The 9466-nt window shown below is 48.1% G+C and overlaps 1 non-coding gene across 1 annotated transcript; it reads right to left on the bottom strand.

Annotated features, from left to right (window-relative positions):
• Positions 1–5589: 5589 nt before the first annotated feature.
• Positions 5590–5718, bottom strand: LOC121285950. The gene has a single exon (XR_005944849.1). It is a non-coding gene; the product is annotated as a U4atac minor spliceosomal RNA (small nuclear RNA).
• Between the last annotated feature and the right edge of the window lie 3748 nt (positions 5719–9466).

The raw sequence follows: 9466 nt of genomic DNA, 5'->3' as shown, positions 1-9466 counted from the left end.
CTTGAGAGACAGCCTGCTGACTCTGCTGTCCTATTGGCCTCGATGACCTTGGCGGGCATCCTCTGGCCTGTGGAGCCTGTGAAGGCCCCGCCTGGGAGGGAGTGACCAGTTCTGAACTGGCACCTCCACAGTTGTTGCAGCCTCAACAGAAGAAACATTGACTGGCAGAGGAGTGGAGGAGATGCTGCCCTCATCCGGAGCGCCCTGAGAGGAGCTCGAAGCGACAACAGGCAGCTGCTGCGCAGACGTGAGGTCTCTATCGACCTCCCTGCTCACCGCAGATGCATGGGCACCGAGTGCCAACGCTTGGTGCCCACAACATCTCTCACATTGGGAATGACCATCCGTGGCCAGTACCACTGTGAGGGCTTGCAGGTCAGAACGTATCCCAATCATAAAATGTTCCATTCGATTGAAGCCCTTCTCTATGAGAGTCGCCAATCTCTCATTGGAGGAAGCCTGAAGCTCTGCCCTGAGGTTCAAACCTTCACGTGCACTCTGCCTGGACTCCTCCATCGCAGAGAGCAACTGAAGCATTCCCTCATGCAACCCTGCCAGATGCAAACACACTTCCTGCCGCCTGTCCTGCAGCTACTGCAGTGGGGACAACTCCAGAGGCACGACATCAGTGCTGGACTCAGCATATGCCTCGTCCCCTGCAGCCCTCCGGCTGCTGGAGCCATTGGCACTCTCTGCCCCTACCATCTCCTCCAGCGATCAAGATGTGCCCTCTACACAGTGACCCGGGACACCAGCCGACAGTAAAGTTCCCACCAAGGTGTGTGTGTGTGCGCTGGTGCCTGGCTGGCTGAAATGATGTGCCGCAAGTTGCACATGTTGGCCCTCAGGTGTGGAGGGGGTTTGCGGTGTCGATGTGCGGGTCGCTCTGGTGGCGATGCTGAAATTACCAACAGGGACACCGCATCAGTTAGCGTACATTCAGTTCAACCTTTCATCCCTTTCCCCCCCAGCCTCATAAGTCGCTCACCCTTCAAGACCCTAAGGAGACGAACATTGATGAGGTAGGAAAGAGTCAAGAGGAGCCCTAACCATTAAATGCACATGTAGACAGGCTGGTCAGATGGCCTCAGGAATTCGACATGGCATGTTATGTAGCATAGGAGTGGGGAGAGTGCAGAGGTACATGATCTGGATGCATTGTGGCCTGGATAGTTGCGGTGCTGAGGAAACATCACAAACAGTTGCGACATTTGCCGTGGATCACAGGAGATTGAAAGGTCTCGTTATTGGCCTTCATTCCATAAAGAGGGGCATAGACCGGGTGGGCAGAAGGCAAAATTTCCCCTTGGTGCAGGGGTGAGTAACGTGGTGGCATTTATCAAAGCTGAGTGCCATGAGGTTCACAGCTGAGGTGCTGAGGTCCTTTTGGACAGAGTAATGTGGGGCGCACTGGCTGAAAGGGTGCAGGAGGTCCCAAACCCCTTTAAAAGCAATAATTCTGTGGCTGTGCAGCAGTGATCCAATGGCATGTTAGACCATGGTGATAGTGGTCACAAATGGGATAAGGTGACTTTGGAAGGTGGTGGAGATGTGAATCCTCAAGGACGACATACACGTCAGAAGGTCTCAGTCTCTAATTGAGCATTCTTTCAGCATTAACGATTGCAGCAACCATCAGTGGTTTGGATGGTGGGCAGACAGAGTGGATGGGACTGTGGACCTCAAGTACCTGGCCGCTGGACCCTAGCCATGCAGCGCCCGGCCGCCCTGGCCTCCTGCCTCCTGCCCGGCTCCATGGCCTGTTATTCAAAGGTTGTGAGGCGCTGGAGGAGGGCGCGCCCACCTCCAGTCCTCTGGCGCTCCTGGGCATTGTGGTGACTTTTTGCCTGCAAAACAGAGAAGAGGATTTATTGGGGCTGTTCGCTCATGTACTCTGCATGCGCACACTGCGCCCCAACCACAGTGGCTCATCTGAGGCCTCCAGCGGTTCCTGTCCACACTACTGGTGATCAGTCCCAAGAAGATAGTACAGCTGGTCCTAACCCCATCCCCCTTGGACATAATTGGTGTCCATCACTTTGAATAGCACGCGGGTCTTAGTGCCATGGCAAGGAGGATCAACTAGGCGCAGCGCCGATGCCAGCAGATGCCACTTGGCCAAAACACCTTGAGGCTCCCCTTGCACCGTCTCATCACCATCAAAATGACATGTGTCGGAGTTCTGAGTATGTGTTGAGCGGCCTCCCCTGCAGGTTGCCCCCAGACTACTCAAATGCCACAAACACCAACATATGTTACGGGGAGAATGCTTCTTCACTCCAACCACTAAGGCTGATGTAAGCATGGTCAGTACCCATTTGCCCATCCAGCGTGTGCGAAATGCCCAATGCAGTAATTACAGCAAGACATGGTGGGGGGACTCAAAGGCTAAGGCTGCCTTCTGGGTCAAATGGCCAAGGCCGACATGGTATTCACCCGTCCAAGGTGCAGCAGATCATTGAATCTTTTTCTGCACTTGGTGCCAGTGTGCCGCACATCATCATGGGCACTGACAGCGTCACTCACCTCCTCCCACGCCTGGCTGGTGACATGGGGGGCCCTCCTCCTCCCATCCTCCAGATACAGCACATGCCGACAGATAGACACATCTTGGACGAGGACAGCAAGGCATGCATCTGAAAATCGGGGGGGGCGGGGGCACAATGTCCCCCCCACTGCCCCCCACTCCTCCCCCGCTGGCCTCTACTGCAACCTGGCCCCCTCCTCCTGTTCATGCTGCTGTCCAATCAGTCCTCCCTCCCTCTCACCACGAGTGGCCATGGTGCACTGCCTCAAGCAGGCTGCCTGGCCACTCTTTATACAGGCTGCCGGCTCCCCTATGGAACCAGCAGTCTGAGGCCGCTCGCCCCCGCGACTATTTTCCCATTCTCCACGGGAGTCGCTAACCCACTGGGTGGGCCTTAATTGGCCCACCTGCGGAAAATGGCGGCACGGTCGTTTGTCCAGCGGCAATCGGCCGCCCGCCCGGCCGACAAAACAGAAAATTCTGCCCATGGTAGCAGCAGTACGTATCATCTACAAGATGCATGCAGGAATTCACCAAGACTCCTTCCAAACCCACTTCCATCTAGAAGGACAAGGGCAGCAGGTAGGTGGAAACACCAGCACCTGGAAGTTCCCCTCCAAATCACTCACCATCCTGACTTGGAAATATAACATCGTTCCTTCACTGTCACTGGGTCAAAATCCTGGAACACCCTTCCTAACAGCACTGTGGGTGCACCTACACCACATGGACTGCAGCGGTTCAAGAAGGCAGCTCACCACTGCCTTCTCAAGAGTAACTAGGGATGGGCAATAAATGCTGGCCTAGCCAGCGAAACACACATCCCATGAATGAATTTTTAAAAATGAAGCCTAGAATGCTGTATGCTTTAGAAACAGCTCTCTCTACCTGTCCTACCAATTTTAATGTCTTATGTACATAGACACCCAGGTCTCTCTGCTCCTGCACACCCTTTAGAATTGTATGCTTTATTTTATGCTGTCTCTCCATGTTCTTTGCACCTCACACTCCTCCGCATTGAACTTCATCTGTCACATATCTGACCACTCCACCAATGTGTCAATGCCCTTTTGAAGTTCTACACTGTCCTCCTGATAGTTAACAGTTCTCCCGAGTTTTGTGTTGTCCGCAAATTTGTAATTGTCCCCTGCATGCCAAGATCTAGATCATTTATATATATCAGGAAAAGCAAGGGTCCCAATACCGACCCCTGGGGAACTCCATTACAAACCTTCTTCCAGCCCGAAAAATACACATTAACCATTTCTCTCTGTTTCCTATCCCTCAGCCAATTTTGTATTCACGTTGCTATTGTCCCTTTTATTCCATGACCTATAACTTTCCTTACAAGTCTGTTGTGTGGCACTGTATCGAATGCCGTTTGGAGTCCATATCTGCCACATCAACGCCTTGCCCTCATCACCCTTCTCTGTTACCCCTTCAAAAAACTCCAGTAAGTTAAACACAATTTTCTTTTAACAAATCCATGCTGACTCTTCTGAATCAATTCACATTTTTCCATGTGACTATTAATTCTATCCCGAATAATTGTTTCTAGAGGTTTTCCCACCACCGAAGTTAAACTGACTGGTCTGTAATTGCAGGGCAGATCTTTAAAATCATTTTTGAATAAAGGCATAATGTTTGCAATTCTCCAGTCCTCCTGCACCTCCCCCAAATCCAGGGAAGATTGAAAGGTTATTGTCAATGCCTCTGCAATTTCCACTCTTACTTCCTTCAATATTTTTGGATGCATCTCACCCAGTCCTGGTGCCTTATCAACTTTAAGTACCGATAGCTTATCCAATACCTCCTCTTTATCAATTTTAAGCCCTTCCAGTGACTTGAGTTTCCTCCTCTGTCACCATGGTCTGGGCAGCATTTGCCTGGTAGGTAAAGACAGATGTAAAGTTTTCATTTAACAACTCAGCCTTGTAAATCTTTAAATCCCCTTTTTGATCCCTAATCGGCCCTACTCCTTTTACCACGCTTATATTATTGATGTGCTTATAGAGTACTTTGGGATTTCCTTTTATGTTAGCTACCAGTCTTTTCTCATAATCCCTCTTTGCTTCTCGTATTTGCTTTTCCACATCCCTTCTGAACCTTCTGTATTCAGCTTGGTTCTCAGTAGTATTTGCTACTTGACACCTGTCGTAAGCACACTTTTTCTTCTTTAACTTAATCTCTCTCTCCTTTGTCATCCAGGGAGCTCTGGATTTGTTTGCCCTACCCTTACCCTACCTGACTGTGCCCAAACTATCTCCTCTTTGAAGGTAGGCCATTGTTCGCCAACCTTTGGTTCCAGTTTATCCAGCCCAACTCTGTTCTTGCCCCATTGAAGTCTGCTCTGTGCCCGTTGATTATTCTTACTCATTTTCTACCTTTAAACCTTATGATACAATGATCACTGTCCCCTAAATATTACCCCCCTGTCATTTGATCTACTTACTCCACCTCACTCCCAAAAACCAGACCTAGCAGTGCCTTCTTTCTTGTTGGACTGGACACATACTGCTGTAGGAAATACGCTTGTCCCTCACTGCCTATTGCACTAATTCTATCCCAGTCTATATACAGGTAATTAAAGTCCCCCATTATAACTACACTATGGTGTTTACACCTCACTGTAACTTCCTTCCTCTACATCATTCTCATTAGCTGGTGGTCTATATATTACAGCGAGCAATGTAATTGCACCCTTCTAATTCCCTAGCTCTAGCCAAATCGATTCTGTCCTTGAACCCTTGTGCCATACAGCAGGACCCTGAAAGCAGGCTGGGGCCCTCCAGAGGAACGCCCATCAAAGTCATCACAGACAGGATGTAGAAGTCAGCAGACAGCCTCCAGTTCTGCTGTGGCTGTCAAGGGAGCACCAAGAAGTAGCAGGAGGGTTAAGAATGTTAAGAAGATGTAACTCTTTTGAGTACAAACACGTTTCCATCTGTTTCAGATGAAGTTACATTGTTTCATAGTTTGCCATTGTGAGATTTGAACTCTTGATCTTGGGGTTACAAACCCAGTACCATAACCACTTGGCTATTTAGGCCAAGCCCTTTAAAGGTACCAAAAATTGCACCATAGCCTAAACAAAGATGCTTAGGTGATGCACACGTGTTGTAATGGTGTTAGCAGTGCTGTTCTCACCACACATTTATTGAACAGCCACGCAACCCCAAGATAAGGATTGTTGCACAGCCTGGGCACAGGTGTTAATCACTTGCACATAATGTTCACTTTGTCAATAAACTCCCGGGAATGTCTTCCTCCTTATGGCTCCTTGTCATGATGAGCAGTGTTCATGTTGCTTAGATGTGAATCCTTGGTCCCTGCACAAAATAAAGGCAAATGTCTCAGCCAGGGCCTCTTCCCTGTGCTTTGTTCATCATTTCCATGACCCTGATGGCGTGCCTTCACTGTTACTGGACACATTAACCTTGTTGGCACCTCAATGGGGCTTATCATTGCTGCCAGAATGTCTTGGCTGGGTGGCACAGAGTTCCATCATTCTCTATGTGTGCTCCCAGCACCTTTTGAGGTCCAGCTGATCCCCATCTCATCAGCATCTATGTCCGGTGACAGTGCGGTCCTGAAGGTTTCAGCTCACGAGGGATGCCATAGGACCAGGACAAGTTAAAGTTTCCCCGCTGCATTTCCATGATATGACCCTGTTCACAGAATGCAAGCAATCTGCCATCAGCCAGATAGGAATCAGACATTCACATAAGCTTTGTGAGGATCTATGGAATGTCCCCACGGCATGTCATCATCATCCTCCTGAATGTAGGAACTATGAGTATCCGATCCAATGCATCTCCATGATGGGAACATTATCACAGAGGGCACGTATGCTGCCATCAGCCAGACAGGAATCAAACGTTTATAGATGCAATGTGAGGATCTATGGTATCTCCTCACTGCATATCATCATCATCATCCTCCACAAATCTAGCTGTTAGGAGGACCTCTCAAGCACTCCCTCATCTGGCCAGTGCGATGGCCTCATCGCCATCATCCTTGCTTTTGAGGGCCTCCTCACCCTCATCCAAGTCGATGTCCTTCTCATCGGACGAGACATGCAGCTCCTCCATCTCCCCCTCAGCCAGTTCCTCTCCCCATTGCAGCACCAGGATTTAAAGACCGCAGCAGGCAATGGTGATGCGTGATACCCTCTGTGGACAGTATCGCAGGTCTCCATCAGAACAGTCCAGGCACCAGAACCTCATTTTCAACATTCTGATGATTTGCCCCACCAAAGTGCGAGTTGCAGCATGAGCCTTGTTGCACCTTCTCTCTGCTGCACTCTGAGGCCTCCGCACAGGTGTCATCAGCCACATCCTCTGTGAGTAGCCCTTGTCCCTGAGAAGCCAGCCCTGCAGCCTCTGTGGACCCTGGAAGACATCAGGATTCTGAGACTAACTGAGAATGTAGGAGTCATGGATACTCCCAGGGAACCATGCGCAGACCAGCTTATGTTGGTTGCGCACCAGCTGAGTGCCACATGAATGCAGTCAATGGCACCCAGCACCTGTGGAAAACCTGAGATCTGGGCACATCCAATCGCTCTTGCATTCTGGCTTTTTTCGTCCTGGGCAAAATGCATAAAGTTGTGTGCCCTCACGAAGATGGCATCGGTGACTTCATGGAAGCTTGCCACATCCCACAGAGGTCACCTGTACAGCCCTGAAAGGAGCAACTGAGGTAAAAATCGAGTGCCACAGTCACTTTCACAGCCGCTGACAGTGGATGCCCTCCGTGTCCTCTTGGCGTCAAATCCTGCAGCAGGTAGCAGATGTGACCAACCAGTTCCCTTGACATGCACAGAGTGTGGCAGGAAGAGGCAGAGAGTAAAAATTTAAGAGTGCACCAGCAGTTGAGGCCAGGGATTGCAAGTGTTAAAAAGACAGAGTTTAAGTCTCTATAACTGAGTGCGGCAGCACTTTTAACAAAATGGATGAATATTAATGATAGTCATTAAAGGGACATCATTGCAGGGTGACCAAGGCTGGAGCCTGAATATTGAAGGGTATTTGACATTTTGAAAAGATAAGTACCTAGGAAAAGATGGTGGGGTAGCTCTGTTAATTAAGGGTGTCATTAGTACATTTGTGAGAGATGACCTTAGCTCAAAAGAGCAAGATGTAAAATCAGTTTAGGTAGAGATAAGAAATAGGAAAGGCAATAGCTCACTTGTGGGAGTAGTTTGTAGGATCCCTAACATTTTTTGCATTGTAAGCCAGAGTATACAGGAAGAAATAGATGATAAGAAAGGTACCGCTATAATCATGGGTGACTTTAATATACATGAAGATTGGGTGGATCAGTTTGGCAAGGTAGCCTGAAAAATGAGTTCATGGAGCTTTTCAGTATAATTTCTTAGAGCTGTATGTTCTAGAGCCAACCAGGCGGTAGGCTATTCTGGACCTGCAAATGAGCAATGAGACAGCAAGAATCAGTAACTTCATGATAAAGGAGCCTTTAAGTGACTGTGATCATAACGTGATAGAATTTCATGTTCACTTTGAAAGGGAGAACGGTGGGTCTAAGTCTAGAGTTTTATACCTGAGTAAAGGTATTCATAAGGGCAGGAAGTCAGAGCCAACTAAAGTGAAGTGGGAAAGTATGTTAAAAGGTAGGACAGTGGAGATGCGGTGGCAGGCTTTTAAGGAGATATTTAATAACTGTCAGCAAAGATTTAACCCAATGAAAAAGAAATACTCTTTGACACTCTTGGAGACTTCGGGAGAGGGGTTAAAACAGTGAGACTTTGGGAGAGAGAGGTAAAAATGAGACTTCAGGACTGATAGTTTGAAAAAACTGAGAGATTAGGACAGTGAGACTTGAGGACAAAGAGATTAAAACAGTGAGAGGAGAGCTGGGAGTTTCACTTTAAAAAAAAAAATCACAGACATCACAGGGAGGCCGTAAGTTGATTGGCTGGTGAGTAACTGGTCTTTGGGAGAATGTGTAAATAGCTGGAAATTAGGAAAACTGTGAATTTTTAAATATTTTATTTTAAGTGGTAAAGGTCTATTCTAAGGCGAAGCACTGAATAAATTTTTAGAAAGGAAAATAAATAATTAAATAAAATTAAATAATTAGCTAATTAAAAGACATTAAAGATGGGGATATGTTGTGATGTGTTGCGACTGCAGAATGTGGGAAATCCTGGACACCAGAGGGAGTTCCTGGACACTTATCCAGGGCAAGCATGTCTGCAGTGTCTGTAGCTTGAAGAGCTTTGGTTCAGATTCATTGAGCTGGAGGCTGAGCCACAGCACTGTGATACATTAAGGAAGGGGAAAGTTATCTGGGTACCTTTTACCAGGAGGCAGTCACACTGCTTCGGATAGGGTTTTATAATTTGGTCAGTGGTCAGGGACAGGAGTGTGAGACAGCAAGTGAAGCTGGTAAGGGGACCCATAAGGCAAGAGTGCAGGAGCCTCAGCCCTTGTGATTGTCCAACAGGTTTGAGATTCTTTCAGCTTGTTTCGATGAGAGTGGGGTCTACAGGATGGATGAGCTAACTGACCTTGACACCATGGTAAAGGAAGCCATTCTCACGGGGGGAGTAAATAGGACTGTGGTGGTTATAGGGGATGGAATAGTCAGGGGTTTAGGCATAGCTCTCTGCAGCCGAGAGCGAGTGTCTAGACAGCTGTGTTGCCTGACCAATGCCAGGGTTTGGGGCATTTACTGTAGGCTGGAGAGCAATTTGCTGTTTATATCTTTGTTTCCCTTTACTATATTTCCTCTCACCTGAGCCTTTCCCCACCACTATTTAGTTTAAAGCTCTTCCAACAATCCTAGTTTTATGATTACGCATTTCTCCCACACCAATCTTTGACCCACGTGTTCATCTTTCTAATCTTATTTACCCTATGCCAATTTGCTCGTGGCTCAGGTAATAATTCAGAAAATATCACCCTTGAGGCTCTG

Source organism: Carcharodon carcharias, chromosome 1, assembly GCF_017639515.1.
Source record: "Carcharodon carcharias isolate sCarCar2 chromosome 1, sCarCar2.pri, whole genome shotgun sequence".
In the NCBI taxonomy this organism is placed as follows: Eukaryota; Metazoa; Chordata; class Chondrichthyes; order Lamniformes; family Lamnidae; genus Carcharodon; species Carcharodon carcharias.
Note: the sequence above shows the minus strand (reverse complement) of the source record. Positions and strands in the feature narration are given on the sequence as shown.